The following is a 20,476-nucleotide window of genomic DNA, read 5'->3' as shown; positions in this document are numbered from 1 at the left end:
CTTGTTAGATTTCCTGATCTAATTATCTCAGAAACAATATTATAATAAAAAAAATCTAGATAAATATACACAAGAACACAATAACAAGAACCTGCACCGATTATAATATACGACATATATTATCACAATCGCCTTTTTGAATAACCTTTAAAAAGATTCTAAAATGAAACAAACTACCGACATTTTTTTTATTAGAAAATATCTTTCAATCGGCTTTACAGAATTTCAAAATCTTTTACATAATTAAAGTATGCACGAAAATAAAAAGGGCAACGATCTATTTCATTTCAATAACAAAAAAAGTTTCTTAACATGTTAAAATGACTTGCTATTGGCACAGTAAGCTGTCAGCTGACGACAATATTTGCTTAAAACTAAAATTCTACACTGAGAAAAATGGTTTTATTATAATAATAAAACGGTTCTGGTTGAGCGTATTCTTATTAAACGAAACAGAATTTCTGGTTATCATAACAAGATTTTACAGCTTATAACTACACCGTTTGGTTAACTGTACTATAAGGATTTGATTAAGTTTTTCTTGTTGGATCTACAAAACTTCTTGTTGAATCTACAAAATAATACAAAACTTCTTGTTATATTTACAAAAATAGCGATAGTGCTGGCGCCTTCGTTCTCGCAGCGCAAGTCGGTGCATGCCAATCTCGCGCAAACCAACGCGGTATTGATGCGATACTAATATCACGCGGTACCCATAAGGTAGCTTTTATATTTGTTTCGTGTCTTACAATCGTGTATTTACATTATTCTGTTCAACGGCATGGCGGACGAAAAAACGTCTTCTCTTCTGCGCGAATGGAATTTCGACAGCTATATAGAGATTTTTAGAGGTTAGTAAAATATATGTAAAATATATGCAGTGTACTTTAAACCAAGATATATTGTTATTATTTTAAAAACTCTATCCGAACTCGTTTTTTAACCAAAAAATTGTGTTAACCTAATAAAACAATATAATAAGATTAACAAGAAATTTTTGTAGAGTTTTGTAAACCTAACAAAACGATGTAGTAAGATTAACAAGAAATTCTGGTAGATTCAAACAGGATGGAATTAACCAGAATCCTCTGGTAATTCCAACTACAAAATTTGTATCGTCCATTTTCGAACAAACGGACAGGTTGAATCAACCAGAATTTCTCATAAAACAACAAAACTTTTTTTCCAGTGTACAGGTGATATGTAATAAAAGAAAATAATTGCCATTGTCGCCTAGTGACAACATGAAAAATTAATATTATACCATTGGAATTAAGATTAAAAGTCTAGAAAAAAAATCGCTATAAAAAATATACTCTTTAAAAAAACTAATGTTTTATTATAAAATATTCTTGAAATGACTTTATAGAATTAAACATTTTTTTATGCAATCAAAGTTTGCATAAAAGTATAAGGAGCAAAGGGCAATTTCATGTTCATAAAAAAACTTTCTTAATACATAAAAGTTAAAAAAAATTTTGTTATGAAATTTGATATGAAATTGCCCTTTGCTCTCATTTTTGTACGTACTTTAACTGTATAAAAGAATTTGAAATTCTGTAAAACCCAATTCAAAGATATTTTCTAATAAAAAATAATAACCCTACATTATCGACCTCGATCAAGTTTGACCGACATTTCAGCATTCCCTTAAGGGGATGCTGAACCTGTCCTGTTTTACCGATTATTTCGATTATTTCCAATTCACTAACCTTTTAATTGTATTTACAGAATTAAAAATCCTTTTCCACAATTAAAGTACAGACGGTAACATAATACGCACGTAAGAATTTTATGCAAAAAACAAAAGAAAAATTTAATATAATTTACATATTAAAATTTTTTTTTGTTTTTTATATAAAATTCTTACGTGCGTATTATCCCAGCAAACACAAAGTTACATGTAACGTGCTTGTTAGTTGTAATTTCCCACTCAATAATATAATTGCAATATAACACACATGTTATATTACAATTACATTGTTGAGTGGGAAATTACAACTAACAGGTACGTTACATGTAACTTGGTGTTTGGTGGGATGTTACCGTCTGTACTTTAATTGTGGAAAAAAAATTTTAATTCTGTAAATACAATTAGAAAATTAGTGAATTGGAAATAATCAAAATAATCAATAAAACATGACAGGTTTAGCATCCTCTTAAAAATTTCAGTTCATTATCCATTAAAAAAATATTAACAAAAAATATTTCACAAACAAAACAAAATTTTTGTCATTTAGAACTAAATTGTCGATCATTTCTCACCATAAGCAGATGAGAAATATGGGGTAGATCTCATCATGGATGGTAAAGGCTATCACACATTTTCCGTAAGCATAACAGTAAGTTTAGACGCATTGAATTGGACGACCCTAACCGTAACCGACTGAATCAAGTACGTGACAGGTCAAAACCTTACTGTTACGTTTTACGAAAATTGTGTGTGATAGCTCTGAGCACCGAGAAGTACGAGGTGGACTTAGAGATGGACCCCAACAGTTCGCGAACCGTTCAATTAAACCGACTGTATTTTAACTTTTTTTAAAAACCGATGAACTGATAAACCGTATAAAAAAATCAATTCGTTTCAGAGAATGAATCAATCCTGAACCACTCACTAGAGTGAACCGTCTTGCCTACCTAAAGGTGGACGCCGCTTCGCATGGAAAGTTTAAAACCCATGTGCATTACCTCGTGTTTTTTACACGAAACGAAGTCCGCTGCACACCTCGGTGTATACGACGAAGTCTGCAATTATTCTGTTCTACATAAATTCTCGACTTTTCATGTGAGATTTCTAGAAAAAAGATACGTTCTGCAATTTTTTTTTATTAATAACTTTTTAACGAATAATGAGTGACGGCTAAAACCTTTTGAAAGTTAGGACAATAACCTTAATAATACATGTCAAGCTCAAGATCATCGGTACGAGAACAGTTGTGCTAAAAACTTACTAAAAATTTACTAAAAATTAATACTTTTATTATATGCACAATGTCGATACAAGCGTCTTCCGATTACAATCCGTTTGACTACAATCAATGCAATCAATCCAAATCTCTAGATCAAGTATGTAAAAAATGTCATTTTTGTTACTTGGACAATTTTTTAGTATTTAATTTTCAGTATTTAATCTTCAGCATATTTGCCAAAGTCCACAATACTCAAGATATGTTCATAGTTTCATAAATATATAAAAACATATCGACTTTGTATCGTAAAAAACTTTTTTAAAAACATATACTGTTCAAAAATAATATTAGATTATACGATTAATAAAAAATACTTAAGTTTTTCCAATTTCGTTGGTATATATTAAGGGACTCCTTTGAGTTACAAAATAAACGTTAAAATTAGATTAATAGATATTCAGCTAGATATAGAAAAATAAACACAGCGCGATAATTAGTGCGCTGTGTTTATTTTTCTTCTAATATATTTCCTTAAAATCTTCAGACGTTTCGGCTACGTGATTTTAGCTGAGTTTTCAGTGTTATACAATCATTTAAAATACATACATGTTTCGTTTACGCCTTTGATAATCCTTTGGTAAGTCACCAGTGAGATGTAATGTATTTCCAACCAGTTAAATAACCGTACGGAAAATTCTTACTATGTGTCTTTTATTAATTAAGTTTGTATACAAAGTATATTAAACTTATTATTTGATTTAGTAGCTAGTAAATTAATCTTACCAAAAGATCATCAGAATATTTCTTATTTAAAAATAATGATTAGCACTCAATATCATTGATGTGTTACGCTCCAAAAAATTTAAATTTTTATTTGACATAAAACACAAAATTATTTATACATAAATTTTATACATAAAATCTTAAAATGCATGCAAAAAATGTTTAATTATTAAAAAGTATATGCCGTAATTGTTTAAATGTATTAAAAAATACACACAAAAATTTGATGCCATTTTCATACAATTCTAAGTTTCATAAAACAAGTTTAAAGTAATTAAAATGACTGATAAGATCACAAGTAAACCAAAAACTTGACTAACGATATTTTTTGATACGTTAGATTTAATTTTTAAAAGAAATTTTTAAAAATGCAAGGTTGATACGTTTTTATATACTTGATATATTTTTAAGGTTTTGTTTAGTGATCTAATAAACAGAATATTTTCAACGTTTTCGTGGTTTAGATTACTAGCATCACTTCGATGCGGCCCTGATGAAAGTATAGTTGAGTAATTTCAAGGCGAAATGCAGCTGACGGAACAAAACAAAAGCTTTGAAAGTCTTACTTAAAGTCGTTACATCTCTGACTCTTAAAGGTGAAATGCAGATGAAGAAAATGATCGATCTATATTCAGCCATGCGCGCGCGAGAATCACCGCGGGCGTGTGATTAATGCGGATAATTTTTCTCGGAAATCATGCGTTTATCTCTAACGCGTAAACTTTCTAGCCGGGAAAGTGCGCTTCTTCTATACAACTATAATATCGAAGAGGATAATTAAAATCTCAACGACATCCTATATTCAAATACAAGTCGTGCTGGTAATGCCCGAGAGAATTTCTAATTGTATAAAGTAAAACTCTCATAAGAATTTGTATACTATACACGTGTCAATAAAGCGAGAAATCCACTCTAAACACAATCATTCGCAAAGACAATTGTTCATATGTTATAAAAAAAACATTACTTTGCAATTATAATTGAGTATAACGGAACAATTTATTATAATTTGTACTTTTTATATTTATTACTAGTCACCACAGACGTGCGTTTTGCGCGCGTTATTTAGCTTGTTTTTTTACACATTTTTATTTAAAAAAAATTACAACAATAATTGTATAGAGATAACCATCTCTACAAATTTGACAACTGTCAAGATTTAATCGCGATAACAATTATTCTTACAACACGAAATAAGCGCAGCGATAGAACCAATTAGCATCGCGGAAAAGCGGCAACAATACAATCAGTAACATCTTCTTTTTAAAAGTGAAAATTTAAGTACATAATTCATATTTTATTAAAAATATTGTAATTAATGTTATAAAATGTATCGAAGTGTTAAATGTTTTATAAAACGAATACATTGTTTTGTAAACCACTTTAAATAAATTTCAAAATATAAAATAAACTTTTATTTTAAATTCACGAACTCTTCGCAGTTACACTCTATTCAGATTTTTTTTATTATCTAATCAGATTGTGTTTTTATCAATATTAACTCTTTATAACAAATATGGAATGTCTTATCACATCAAATAAAATTCAAACTACGCTCCTGAAGCAGTTAAATGGATTTTCGGGACCGGATCCATATCATAATTTAATTCGACTCTTTAGCAGTCTATTTGCGTTATTAATCAGTAAGTGTAATACTCCGTAGATAAGGAAAGAAAAAAGAATTTGACCTAGGGTACTGCATAACCTTGCTCTTGCTTTTAAGTTGACAAATTGTATGCTTAGCTTTAATTTTTTATGTAAAAATAAGTAAAATGAAATTTGCTCATACATTAAAAGTCATATACAAAAATTTTGAATAGAAAAACATTTTGTTCGTGCGATTTTATTCTAATTTTATTCTAATTTAGAGAATAAAATGAGATAAAATGGTACCTCACGGTATCATATTAAACTTTTGAATCTTTTCATAAATTAAACATTTTTTTGTTACATGTGTAAAAGTAATCCCTTTCGTGTCACTTTTTTCTAGATAAAGCCGATTTCAACACTTTAATATTATTGCACAGTTCTTGTTCTCTAATAGATGACGTGAATTGTAATGAAAAACATTCCAGCACCATTAATGAAATACGATTTAGATGACCGATATGCATTCAACAACTCTCCTCTACGTATAATTGTATTATTCACGTTATGTATCATATAAATCATTGAACATCAATAAAATTTTTAAGAATCCAGACATTCTTTCGATTACGATCATATTAAATAAGACATTTCTATATTCTAAAATAAAACAAATAAAAAATCTAAATAAATTCGTGTTTTTTCCATGTTTAAGATTCCTCTTCCATGAAGATTAATGTCATTTAATTTTTATCTTAAAAACAGTCGCAAGATTTAATTTCGTACTCGATGTGCGAAGTGTTACGACGTATTTCGACACTTCCAATGGCAGAAAGTGATCTTACGACAGGTTAAGTTTTATGGAACAGTATATTTCTGGAGCTATAACGCTCAATTTCTACCAATTTCGGAAGCAATATTAACTCTCGATTTATCTAAGAATTGGCTCTGAGCTTAGCGGTCGCATTGCAACGGAAGTAAAATAAGGATGAAAATCACATAGGAGAGAATTACAAACTCTTATCTAATCGAGTTGCGTATCGAAATATGAAGAGATTTGATGAATCGTCTTGCAAATATAAGGATGCAAAATTAAGATTATACAAAGCGTGTTTACTGGACACATTCTAGATAATAAAAGTTGTAGACAAGATAGTATCCTGTGATCGCACAAAGCAACTCAACTTAATTTTATATAAAAACAAAAATTTATCATCTATCAACATTATCAACATAAAGACTTTAAAAAATGTAGAAAATTGATTCTAAAATAAATAACATTAAATTTAGAGCAATTTCAATCCAGATAAACTTCGCATTTGCTTCCGTGATCGCACGTTAAAGAATTTCGTAGAATTTTGCGTGATGAGACTTTCTTCTGCTCGTTTCTATAAGCTCTCGTGTCGAATAAACATTGCTTCAAGCTGTCCGTAGTTATGTATGGCACGGGCAATAAAGAAGGAAGAGAAAAAAACAGATCATCACGAGGTTTAAGAGAAGAAGTATGTCAGCAACGCGATTTTCTCTCACAAGATGAAGGAACGAGCAATGAAGTATAACAGAGTTTCGCATTTCTTTATGTCTTCGGGAAACTATAAATTCCTAAGAGATTGCTAGGAACGGTTGTTAAGCATCATAGTATCGTATGTCGAGAAAGACGTTTATCCGAATAAATCGTACTCAAGAATTCAGATTTAAAAGATGAATCTGTTAACAAAAATTAAACAATTACTGAAGTTAGTCGATAATTAAAATAATAAAATTTCTTAAAATTATCTCAGTAAAAATTGTAAAGATGCAAAATTTGAAAAAAAAAATAGAAAAAAAGTCATAAATCACCATTTTGTTCTATTTAAATAATTCAGTAAATAATTAAGTGACATAATTATTGTCGATACATGTATTTGTTGTAATAGTAGTATCTCAATTATTTTTATAAGTTATAAGTAGAAGTTTTTTTGGATATACTATACAGAAAATAATTAATAATTTATTAAAGAGGGAAAAATTGTGATTATAAAACCTGTAAAGGAATATCAAATACTACCAGCAAATATTCTCAAAATTATTTTTATTTCTAAAAAAAAAAAAAAAAACGAACTTTGGCAAATCTTGTACATCAGTATCACCAAAATATCAAAAATGTATGTAAAAAAATCTTTGGCTTTACAAATTTTACGCATTATAAGAATATTATAATAGTACAGTGTGTAACAAGTGCGAAAAACCGACTATTTCCCACGAGTGTGGAAAAATAAACGCATGAGCCAAAGGCGAGTTGTATATATCATTTTTTATTACGAGTGCACAAAAAACGACGGAGGTAAAAAGGGGTTTAATAGAAAAAGGAGTGTTGCGGAAAGTTTGCGGGGGCAAAGTCTTCTCACAAATAAAAAACTTTATTTCTGTGTAGTTTTAAGGGATAAACCTCCGAAAGCAACAACTTTCCGATTTTGCTGAAATTTTGTATATAGCTTCTTTTTATCTAGTAAATAAAATTCCCAAATGGATTTTGGGCGACGCGGCCCCCTCGCTCCCCAGTCCCCTTCAAAAGTAAAACTGTTTTCGTTAATTATTTCATAAAGTATTAATTGTTAATACTTTATAAAATAATTAACAAAAATACTTAATAATTAACGAAAAAAGTTGTCGAACACCGTTACCATACCCATATCTATATATACATAAATCATGAAAATGGCAGAAACCATGAAAAAACCATAAAAATCATAGTTTTTTCCATTTATAAAGTCGCAAACCCATGTGCAGAGAATGCTTTACACACTCTGACGAAATGGGCTTCTAATTTGGAATTTCTATACCATCAAAGTATTAATGTTACATTTTCTTAATTTATACATCTTATTATATATTACGTAGTCCTACACTCAAAGTTATTCCGTTAAGCTTGCCTAAGAGACAGAATCGTGCAAATATAACTCTCGCTTTTGACAAATTCGTTTTTAGTAGATTTTATATAAAAAAGAATATAAATGTATAAAATATAGGTTTTTATTTCTTTAATTAACTAAGCAGATTATACTTTTATCGGTATACGTATGATGCGATATTTATGCCTATATTCATAGTCAAAGTCGAACTTTATATTTAAGGTCTCCTTGAATTTATCTTTAAATGCTCTACGGATCATTTCATTAACTACAAAGTATCTAAAGATGAATTTAAGGAAGCCTTAAGTATAAGGCCTGACTATGAATACGGGCATTAGTTTTCAAGAAATAAGGGAATTCCAATTTAGGACTGTCCCAAATTCGTGCTTTTCCTCTATCATAATAAAAAATGCATTTGTGAGATTAATAATAATAAGTATTTGATAAGTATCTCGAACATAAGTATGTCCAATCATTGAAACGTTTACCTTAGTTTTACTATCAAACAAAAATCCTGAAATAAAGGGCATAGCAGAATAATCGTATATGTATACTGTCCCCGCACGGACTTAGTTAAGATTTTTATAAAAAGTTGACATTAATGTGAGATTAAATTTTTTTAAGTATTATATTTAAAAAATAATTTTTATAAGAGTTATGGGGAAAAGAAGAAAAATCGAAAAAAAATTTTTTCTCGAAACAAGTTGAACCAATTTTGATTTTAAAAAAATGTTATAAGTTTCAATCCCACAATGTTATAAAAAAATTACGGAATTTTTTTTTTAATACGGGTCCAAAAAATTTTTTTAATCTTTTTGAATTTTTTTTTATAGAATCCAGATGGAATATCACCACCACCGTTTGTATAAAAAAACCTATGACTTTTCTAATATGACACATTTTAATTTCTAAATGATCGGAAGGGTACTACTATACATAAATAAATTTAAATAAATACATGTATACATATATAATGTATACTATATCATTAAATATATATACAGGGTAGTTGACTACAAACCTTATAAAAAAATAGAAAGCATTGAGATAAGTACAATGAACGGTACACAATTAGAATCAACTACTAAAATTTTGAGAAAAATTACTAAATAAATGTGCGAATAAACGCGCAGTGGGCGGACATCATGGGCCTCAATAACCCTGTATATACACTATCCAAACAAAATTACCTTTTTAAAAAAGGTAAAAAAAAGACGTAGTATGGTTTTTCTTTAAGGAAAAAAATCACAAATCCAAAATAGTACTTTTGATTAAATTCAACATAAGTGATACACCCTTATGTTTGGAAAAAAATCATATTTGTTTATACACCAAATAAATCCAAGATAATAATTTTCATCAAATACATTTGCCGTATGAGGACAAGCGTTGACCTGCATAAATACAAAATTCGCATGTGACAAAACTCTACTCACTACAGAGATAGGTACACCAACATGATGCATTACATGACGCACGCAAAAACCTTCTTCAAAAAGTGCGATTATTTGTGTAACTTCTGTTGCAGGCAAATGTCTACGCGACATTTTGAAAATTTCGTATACGAGCTCAATACATTACGAGAGTCGTCCGTGTACTGAACATTTATTTCAAAGTCTCTTTGCAGGTAAACATTACTTGTAAACATTACGGTATGTATGTGAGTAGGTGCGTACTCGTAATGTTTACATGTAATGTTTATGTATAGAAGCTTTAAAACAAATGTTACACACAGACGATTCTCGTAGAGTATTGAGCTCGTATACGAAATTTTCAAAATACCGCGTAGACATTTGAACGCATTTGAAACAACATAAAACGACATTTAAGAAGTCGCAACGAACAGCCGCGAGCGCGCGCGATGTGCACAATCCGACTGGCACCTTCCACGTGGTGCACATTGGATAACGCTAATGCCGGCGGTAAGCGTCATTTAAAAAGAAATGTAAGGTTGTCTTTGTAACTTGGTTGGTAAAGGTGTAAAAAAATTGTTGAAAAAACGTAAGCAATTTCAGCAATTTCAAGAATGATAAACACGTGAAATAAAAATGTTTTATTCCATAAACGTTAGTGTTTATACTGGGGAGTAATCGTACTATAAAAGTTTGCTTTAGCGATGTGATTGGATCTTTCTTCACAAGTACCTTGAACTAAAGAAAACCGTAAAATATGCAATTTTTTACGTAAACTTTGAACGCAATTTGTTGTTAGAAAAAGTAAATCTGTGAAAAAATGAATAACAGCATTCAAAAGTGCAAACTTTCAGCTTTCCAACGCTTTTTTGCTGAGCGCTGTACGTTGATTTGTTCACGAGTAACAAGCGATGAAAGTCAAAATGACCATTTTTTCTTAAAATCTCAATAACTCGATAAAAAAAATCATACAGCAATGAACAACCACTCAAAATAAAGGGAAAAGATCCCGCTCTAAGATGCAAGTAACAAAAATACTCTATGATTTTTTTCACGCGAGATGCAGCGCAGCAAATTCGCCTAAAAAATTTTCATTTTAACGGATCAAGCTTCATCATTATGTCACGTTGGAGAAAAAAGATAACTAAAATCGCCAAAAAGCGTTTAAAAGAAGAAGTTTTAAGCTTTAAAACGCTTTTTGGATTTTGTTTCTACGATGATTTTTCGATGAGTTGCAATAGTTTGAAAATAGCCTAAATTTTCGGTATACAAAAAGTGTTCCCCCCCCTTTTTTTTAGTAGTATATATGTATAAGCGCTGAGTCGCTCGAGCTATAGTACGGCCCACTGTGTCAAGCATTGGCTGCCGGCGTCAGCTCTAGCGGCTCAGCGCTTGGAAAAATAAACGGGATTAAGGTGAACATAAAAGTCTACTATAGTTTTTGGATATTTCCAATAATAGCCGAGATATTAATTTTTCAAATTGTACGAATGAGAACGCACCGAGGGAAGCGCTGAGCCGCTCGAGCTGCCGCCGGCAGCCAATGCTTGACACAGTAGTGCTATAGCATAGTATAACTATATAATATGGGCACTTTGAGATTTTCTGATGTTTGCGTCGATCCGTTCTGCGCATCCGCCATGTTTTTGGGGGAAACTAATCAGACAATTTTTGTACATGTGGTAGTGTGAAGTCTGTGAGAGGGTTATATACCCATTGACATACTATAGACCGAGCGTTTTACGAGGTGCAGGTGATAATCGCGGTAAGAGGAATGTTAGTGCCAGATCGGCCATTTTCGTCACCGATCGGAAATGTTCGGCTTTCTCTTCTTGGCTGTTGGCTCTCGGGATGCGCCAAGCTCTTCTCTTTTTTCTCTATTCTCTGTTCCTCTCTCTCGGTAATCCTTCCCTCTACCTCTCGCTTCACAGCTAGCATATGTTAGCCGAATATAATCGAGTCTTACGAAATAAACCGAGCTGGCACGAATGTTCTTCTCCCTGCAAATTACAGCTCCCCTCGCCCTAAGCAGGGTCTATTGCCCGGTCTATAGTTTATGGTTATACCAGAGTATCTATCATGTAATTTTTCCCCTAGGGTGGAAACGTGAAAAGTGAAAAGTTTCAAGTTACTATCTCTTTCTATTCAACACTAATAGAAAAAGATAATTACATGAAACTTTTCACGTTCCCACCCTAGGGGTTGGAACCGATTGCTGCCCTGGTTCTGAAAAGCCGACGAGTACAGACGTGTCTCACTTATATACCTGAATAAGTCGCTATTAGCGCATTTTTCTTTCGCCTCGCCTACATACTTTTTGAACATTCATTTCTCGAACAGTGGTCCATCTTCTTGCAGTACTAATATAATACAGGTTCCTTAAACAATTGATACGTTACTGGATATTAGTCCAAAAACATAGCGGAATACCACGTGATCAAAGACAAAAAGATCAAAGTGCCGACAAGAAGTGCCCCTACTAGTTATACTATGGCTATAGCACAAGCGGTTCAACGCTTTTCTCAACGCGCTCTCATTCGTACAATTTGAAAAAATAATATCTCGGCTATCATTGGAAATATCCAAAAACTGTAGTAGACTTTCATGTTCACCTTGATCCCGTCTATCTTTCCATAAAGTATTGCATACCTGACACCCTATACATACATACATAAATAAATAAATAAATATATATATATATATATATATATATATTCAATCAAAATGATACATATTCAAGTGGTATATATATATACCACTTGAATATGTATCATTTTGATTGAATTGGATAAAAAGTACCTTAAGTATCTTAAATTTATTTAATTGTAATAAAATATTTATTTGTCTGCTTTACATTCTTATTCTTTATTACTGTACTATCACGGAATTATACTTTCAAAAGTACCTACACGGAGAAAAATATTCTACTGCTAAGTAAAGCAATTATTTGGCTTTCTTTCCTTCCTTTAAGCAATTGTTTTCTTCAACAAAGAGTATATTTTTGATAATAGTTTTGAGATATATATACTCATGACAAATATTAGAAAATCTCAGTATCATATACTTACACAAGAATTTATTTTCTTTACTAGAATATTGTAAAACTATATTCAAAAAAATTAAATTTACTTAATTTGAATATTTTATAATAAATATTAGTTTTAAAAAATTTTCTTCTTGAAAGTAAATTTATTTCCTCAATTTAAAAAAATGTTTCTTTTATTCTTTACACTATTTATCGTTACTTGCGTGTTTTCTCAAACAAGATGTACTTTCTGTATGATAAAAGGTGCTCGCCAAGAGCGCAAAAGGAAGTAAGATTTCGCGATCGACATAATAGAATTGTAAAAGCAAATTTTGCTTTCAATTAAAAAAAATGTTTAATTTTACCTTAAGAATAATTTATTCTTAATAAAAAAATATTCATTCTTGGCACTATTTTAAGTATAAAATATTTTTGAATCAAGGCATTTTTGCATTTTTTAAGAATACACTTTTTGTGTAAAATATATGATTTTCTTAACTCAATTCTATGTAGTAAGTAAACTAAATTTTTGGTTTTATTTAATATTCTTGACTAAAGTACTACATTTTTTAGAACAAAATATATTTTGAATAAATTTATTGCTTGTGATGAACTTATGATAGATTTGCGGATATACAAACTTATAATATACTTAAAAGAAGTAATATTTATTTAAATGCAGTATGTATTTATCTCCGTGTAGTATCACATAAATTGACGTGATACATTTCCGTTAACAGTTTAACTCTCGTAACACGTGTTGAATGAAATACAATGTGATTTATCATATCTGTAACTGTACGATTCGAATATCACTCTCAAATGTCATTTACGATCGGCTTACATCGCGGAAGAAAAGCAATTTCCATAGCTTCTCATTTTTCAACGATTCTAATGTCGTTATACATATACATTACGTTACAATTATACTGTAAGAAATAATGAATGAACGTAATATTCACATGTACAACAAATAACATTCACATGTACACAAATTACGCAACAAAATTATCTTTATCTTTATATTTTAAGCTCAATAAGGTTCACAAAACAATCTACTAAAAATATAATAAAATTGATCGACAAATTCATCAACTAAATCTTTTCTTAGACGTGCGATTGCGACGTAACGCTAATCACAAAATAAAACTATGGAGACGTGGAGCTTCGTGTAACATTAACGTTCGCACCTAGATACACACGATCAGTCACGGTGCAACGGTATTCGTCGGGCCTTAATGTCCCCGAACGAAAAAGATTCTTTTAAAGCGACCACGCGGTACTGGTTTACTGTTAAGTAATTTATCCCGGAATGCGCAAACTTGGCGAAACGCAGCGAGAACATGAAAATGGGTTTTCAGAACGTTAGTATAGAAAGCAGCCGCAACTGCTTTTTTTAAATAGTCCACTTTTATCATACGTGCAGTGCAAACTAAAATCAGGTGTTTATTTAAATTTTGTAAAAGAATTCCCTGAAAATTCTCGAATTTTTAAGAGATTTATTCAAAATTCCAGAAAGATTAAAGAATATTTCAATGCAGTTTTAAAATAAATTTAACTATTTTATAGCTTTTAATTTTCCTTAATCTTACACACAATTACAAAGAAAAACTACTCAAGTTTTGAATATTAACAAAAAAAGTAATGAATTAAATATGAGATAATCTGTTCACTCTCAACTCTAATTCACCGGAAATTTCGAAAAGTAATTAAACCGCTAATTTAGAATGTATTGTTTTTTTTTATTGTCACTAACTTTTAATAAAAACTCGCGAGTTTATAAAAACTCATAAAAGAAAAATGTACGAAGAATAGATACGTATGCCGTATTTATTTATTGTTAATCAATTTTACATTATAAGAGAAAAGTAGTTAAAAAAATAAATTTGTCAGAAAGAGAGGTAAAATAAATTTAAAAGTAAAGCTTCGCAAAAATTTTCCTATAAGTATTATTAACATCCTATGAAAAACAATGTTTTTCAAATAAAAAATAAATTCAAGTAAAAAAATGAACACCGATATCTACTAGAAAATCGATATCTAGTCGCAATAGCATTAGCTCACATGTGTAACTTTACGAGTTAAAATTCTAACAAATAAGAAAATATATCGACAAAATTATATTTATTTCCGCAAGTTGAATGAGAAAAATGAGTGAAACTACTGCTCTGCACAGTTTAATCAAGACTTATGAAAAGATCTTGAACCGCAGTTCGTTAAAAATATTTCGAAGAGGAATACCGCGGAGTCTGCATTTGTTCGTTAGGATTGATTAATGGTGCAGAAATCATCGTACGAGGTGATTTGCATGCAACATGTGGAAAAGGGGGCGCCGCTACAATTGTTCTGTCTCATTCCGCTCGATTAAACGCAAAGAAGTCCGCTCGGGTTACCGATGAAACGCACCCGGCCAAGCTCGGTAGGCCCGCTAGCAATTACAACGTTTCCCGTCATTACGACGCAGGTAAGCGAGACCGATTTTCATGCGACTTCCGTCCGCGATCGGACACGCAACAGGCTCGGAGGTAATTCCTTGCTGCGATTAGAAATGGAAAACCTTCGTCGGCTCTTTATCGATGAGCCGCTAATTTTCAGTATTACCGCATTCTCAGTTACTCCTAGCAATCGTCCAGAATTGCAGTACAGAAAATTGTAAAAGATCGCATGAAGATTAACGTCTTTCAATCATAACTAATCATCGTTTTGAGTAATCATGAAATTGATTCGAGGAGTGTCAAATAAAAAGTAAACGAGCGTTTACATCGATTAAAAATACGTTTTAAACCTTTTATATTCTGATTTCTTAATGATTTTCCATTTCACTATTATGCAAAAAGCTTTCTATTTTTACGGAATTATTTAATTAAGTGAAAACGATTATTATTATAAAATCTGTAAGAAATTGAGAAGACTTTAGTTGACAAAATGTACATATTATATTGATTTCGTAATAAAGTTTTACGGAATTTTTTAAGAACGGCATGACAGATTAGTTCCGATACGCTTGTGCAAGGCTAATTCTCTGAGGTTTGATTTGTTAATGTTATATTTTCTCGAAAAGGGGCCCCATTCATCGCGGCGTTTTTCGTAAGTGTATCAATGTTAGGAAATCACCCACAAATATGAGTAATATGTATCAGATTTCTTATCAAAAGTAAAATACTCGGCTGGGTCGTTCAAAAGGATTCTTTCCTCCTCTCCGACATTTCTTAATTCTTTGATATAAAATCTGGAATCTTTCACAATATGTTTCACGATGTCAATCCAGAAACATTATAAAGAACTCTTTTAAAAAATATTTTATACGAGATAACTGATATCATCGATTATCACTAATATCATTTTTAAGAAATGTTGTTTTTAAAATGTCCTCTTAAAGAGCTCTATCTCTCATTAATGTTCACTTTCAAGATTTTATTTCTAAATATTTTATTACATTTGCAATGTTTATACGTTCCGCCGTTTAAGGGGAAGAAACTCCAATTTGAAAAATAGAGGGCTAATTTCACGCAGCCCCCCCACTTTTCGAAAAACCAATTTTTTTCTTTTGGATTCTAAAAGGTTTTGAAGAGTTCTAGAGTTCTCTGAGAAGTTCGGAAAAAGTTCTGTTAAAATAACGCCAGAACTTAAAGTTAAAATTGAATCCAAAATTTTGAAGTTTTGTTAATTTTCAGATATCCGGAATTCTGACAGAAGTTCCGTTGGCTCCGTTTGGAAAAATTTTTTTCAAATTTCGAAGTTCTCGCGAGAGTTTTGTTGGTCCTCGCACGAGTTCTTTCGTCTCCTAAGGCCTAAGCGTTAAAATAAAAATTGACGAAGATGCGGCCACTTAAAGTTTCAAAAAATTTTTTGAGAATTTTAAAATTCTCACGGAAGTTCTGATAACCTCCGCACAAGTTCTTTCGATATCTCTTAAAACTCAAAGCGCTAAAATCAAAATTAACAAAGCTGCGACCATTCAAAATTTCAGAAATTTTGACTGTATGTAACTTTGCCAATTTTGGTTTTAGCTCTTCGAGCTTTAAAAGGCATCGAAAAAACTCGTTCAGGGACCAACAGAACACCTGTTAGAATCCCGAAAATTAACGAAATTTTTGAGTTCAACTTTAACTTTAAATTCTGGCGTTATTTTAACAGAACTCTTCCGGAATTCCTCAGTGAACTCTAGAACTCTTCGAAATTTTTCTTCACTTTAAATAGCGAAACGCTTTCTAAATCCAACTGAGAACTCTAGAACTTTTGTGGGAGCATACGAAACTCTGAGTAATTTTTTTGAAATTCAAAAATGTGGGGCTAACTTTACATTCGTCTAATATTCACAGCACGTTTCTTTATTATTATTACTAAAAATATATTATTTTAACGAGTCAGAGTACTCTCTAAATTTCGTAGAATAAAAAAATTGCACAAAATAAATTTTCATTCTATAAGAGTAAATGTTCACTCTACAGAAATAAATTTAAACTTTTTAAAGTGAAAAATCGCTTAAAAAATTATACTGAATTTTTCATCAGACAGTCGTTCAGAGCGGATAAATTTTCGTCCGGTTCGCACAAAAGTAACTCCCACCACGCTATCTTACTGCTCGTGCTACTCGCCAGTGTCAGCAACGCGAAGATACTGAAATATTTACCAGCATATCAATAGTTAAGGAAGTTCCGCTGCTAAATCAAAACAGATTTTTATGAAACTTTGTAGAGAAGTTTAAATTAGTGATATAAATTGACTGTCAAAATTTCAGAAAGCTGAACTAACTAGTTACTTAGATATTAAATATTTTATTAACATAGGCTCTTATGGGAATCAATGAATTTTTAGGATTTTTCAGTTTTCATTGTCGTATTAAACGTAGAAGTAATGAACAGATGTTAGCGAAACTTTATAACAATATATCTTAGTTGTCAGACAGAAAAGTACTGTTAAATTTTTGAAATAATGCACTTGCTCATTTGAGTAAAATAATTGATAAGATAAAAAAGTTTACAATAATCAAAATAATACAACACGTAAGTGTGGTAAATGTGTGCTAGTGATATAACATGAATTTCAAATTGTTGTATTTAGTTATCTAAGAGTGGTATAAAGTGAAAAATGTTTCTCAATTTTTAAAAAAATTATTTCAGTAATGAAGATAGTACTTTATAGCCGATTTTTTTCTTATATATATATTCACCGTTATTTACTTTAGACCATATACAGCAAAAAAAAGCAACAAAATAGTCATTTGAATATTTTTCTTTACTTGAACCTCTGTGCCATTTGTGTCGGGCCTGAGCAGAGGAACTCTCTTAAGATACCATCGAACAGCTTGGTTTTGTATCATAATAGTAGAAACCTGGAATACTACCAAATGTTCGGAAGCATCGTTATCTCCTTTGAAGAAAAACAAAAATCAGATAGATAACAAATAAGTCTTAATTGCTTTCCTTTTAAAAAACACAAATCGACACAGGTTGTTACACTCAAGCACAGTTAAATAGAATGCGGTATACGACACTTTTAGCGTCCCATAAAGCATCAAATAAAAGCATTACACTCGTCCCATGCCGCTCTATTTATACGTTCTCAAAACTAAATCTTTCATCAAATATAGTAGAGAGTAAAATATCAACGCGCTTCAATCAAAAATTACGAAGAAAAAGGTCACAAGAAAATAATTTCACATCTAACCTGCCTCCTTCAAATACCTTCATCGAAAAGTAAGACAAAACGGCAGTTCATAAAGTAGTTTGAGTTAAAACGATCAATAATCACGTTCCGAGAGATCAAGAACGTTGCGAAGAAAGAGCACGACAGAAGAATTCGGTAACGGTCGATTGACTCGAATCCATCTGATGGAGAAAAACTATGTAAGTGGCAGCTTGGCTATAGCAAAAAACTCAAAAGAGATGAAAAAAGCGAAATACTTAAACAGTTGGAAATAATAAAACTTATTCATAGAATTTATTTGGGAATCAACTGTATACAGGGTGTCCTAAAACATGTGGGTTAACGCTCGTAAAAAGGTAAAACGGATCGAGATAAACAAAAAAGTCTTCTACTATTTTGCAATATATTTGCAAAGATTATTAAATCATTAAATGTTAAACTCATACTAATAAAAACGCGCAGAAAGGCAGGCTCGAGCTGCCTAAGTTGTAGCTTGGTTAGACCTAACATTTTAGTTGGATCTAACTAAGTTACAACTTAGGCGGTCCAAGCCTGCCTTTTTGCGCGCTCTTATTAGTATGAGTTTAACATTTAATGACTCAATAATTTTTGCAAATATCGCAAAATGGTAGAGGGCTTTTTTGTTCATCACGATCCCTTCTACCTTTTTACGAGCGTTGACCCACAAGTTTTAGAACACCCTGTATACATATAAAAATTGTGTTTATAATGTCTATTAAACAATACATTTTTAACCTCTAGAGGATCGGCCCTTTTTTGGACGACTTTTTTAATCTTAGTGCTAGTTGTTTTTGTCAATAAATTGCACTACAAAAAAGATAACGTACATCGCTCCAAGAACTAATATTAGGTTTTCGATCCGGAAAAGAATTTATTTATTTAATTTTTTTCTTTTTTGTTATAATAAAAAATTTGTTATAAAGAAAAATTACCAATACTGATAGACTTCTTAAAGTGGCACTTCTTTATTTCTCAAAAATTGAACATTGTATTGCATTGTAATTATACAGTGGAATCTCGCGTTAGTAGACTGTTCGGAGCTTTAAATGCTCCAAACGCGGGGTGATTTATTGCTTAGTTTCACTCCCACTTTGTGAAATTCAGGGACGTAGCGGTATTGCCATCTAGCCAGTTTATGTTTACGCTTTAAGACTAAATATATTCGTCACTTAATTTATAAATTGAAAAATATATTTAAATGTAGGAAATTTTATTGCTTCCGTATTTTCTTTAATGTGTCCGCGACGTGTCACGGCGGTGATCCATTCGGCGGCAGAATCAAAGCGGTGCGTTGGCGACGGCGATTTCTTTGGCAGGCCACAAACGTAGTTCCGAACTACGCAATTTTTTCGTCAGTCCTTTTTTTGTTTTCTCGAATCTGTTGACCATAAAATTGCAAGTAGACTGTCTCAGGTCAAGTCAGTCGTAGCTAGCTGTCCGAAGAACTCACAACTTGTAGTTCTGTACCATCTCAAATAAATTATATTCCCTACATTTCTAATCTATTATTAATTTCCTACATCAAATTTATATAAAATATTATTAGACAAAATCCAGCAATCGGCGTTTCTTTATTTACTAATTAATCACAATCTCGCACAAATCTTGATCTTTATGAATACGTCGTGAACACTACGAAAACTACTTATTAGTCTTAGCGACTGTCTTGCTATCCCCCTGCTTCAGTATTCAAAATGTGATTTGTACCAATTTTATTGCAATTCTAAACTGTTCTATAAATAAATAAATATTGTTTATTTATAAAATAACTCTAAATCTTTATAGAATATAATAATGAGCATCGCAAAATTTCACATAAATCATCTTAAATATTTAAAGTATCAATATAAATATGTATTATTTTACAATGCAATGTAGAACAATCTGTAATCTTTCATTATTTTAAAAAACTTAAATTTTTTAATATTTATAAGTTTTTTAAAGTCAAGACAGAAATATAAAAATTTAACGTGTTATTAATTACAAATTCACTTAATTTAGCTCTCGTTATGCACTCTCTAAATTACAATCAGTGAAAAATCACTGAAATCAGTAAAAATACATTGATTTCAATGGTATACTTATAACTTGTTAATCAATGAAATAAATACACTGATCTTTCAGTGATTATACACTAATTCTGAAGTAAAAATTACTAAAATCTGTGAATACTCACTAATTATCACAGTTATAAGT

The 20,476-nt window shown here is 31.0% G+C and overlaps 1 protein-coding gene across 2 annotated transcripts in view; it reads right to left on the bottom strand.

Annotated features, from left to right (window-relative positions):
- LOC105833817 (microtubule-associated protein Jupiter) overlaps nt 1–20,476 on the bottom strand; it is a 166,231-nt gene that overhangs the window by 88,248 nt on the left and 57,507 nt on the right. The window lies entirely within an intron of this gene.

Source organism: Monomorium pharaonis, chromosome 8 (assembly GCF_013373865.1).
Source record: "Monomorium pharaonis isolate MP-MQ-018 chromosome 8, ASM1337386v2, whole genome shotgun sequence".
NCBI classification, from domain to species: Eukaryota; Metazoa; Arthropoda; class Insecta; order Hymenoptera; family Formicidae; genus Monomorium; species Monomorium pharaonis.
Note: the sequence above shows the minus strand (reverse complement) of the source record. Positions and strands in the feature narration are given on the sequence as shown.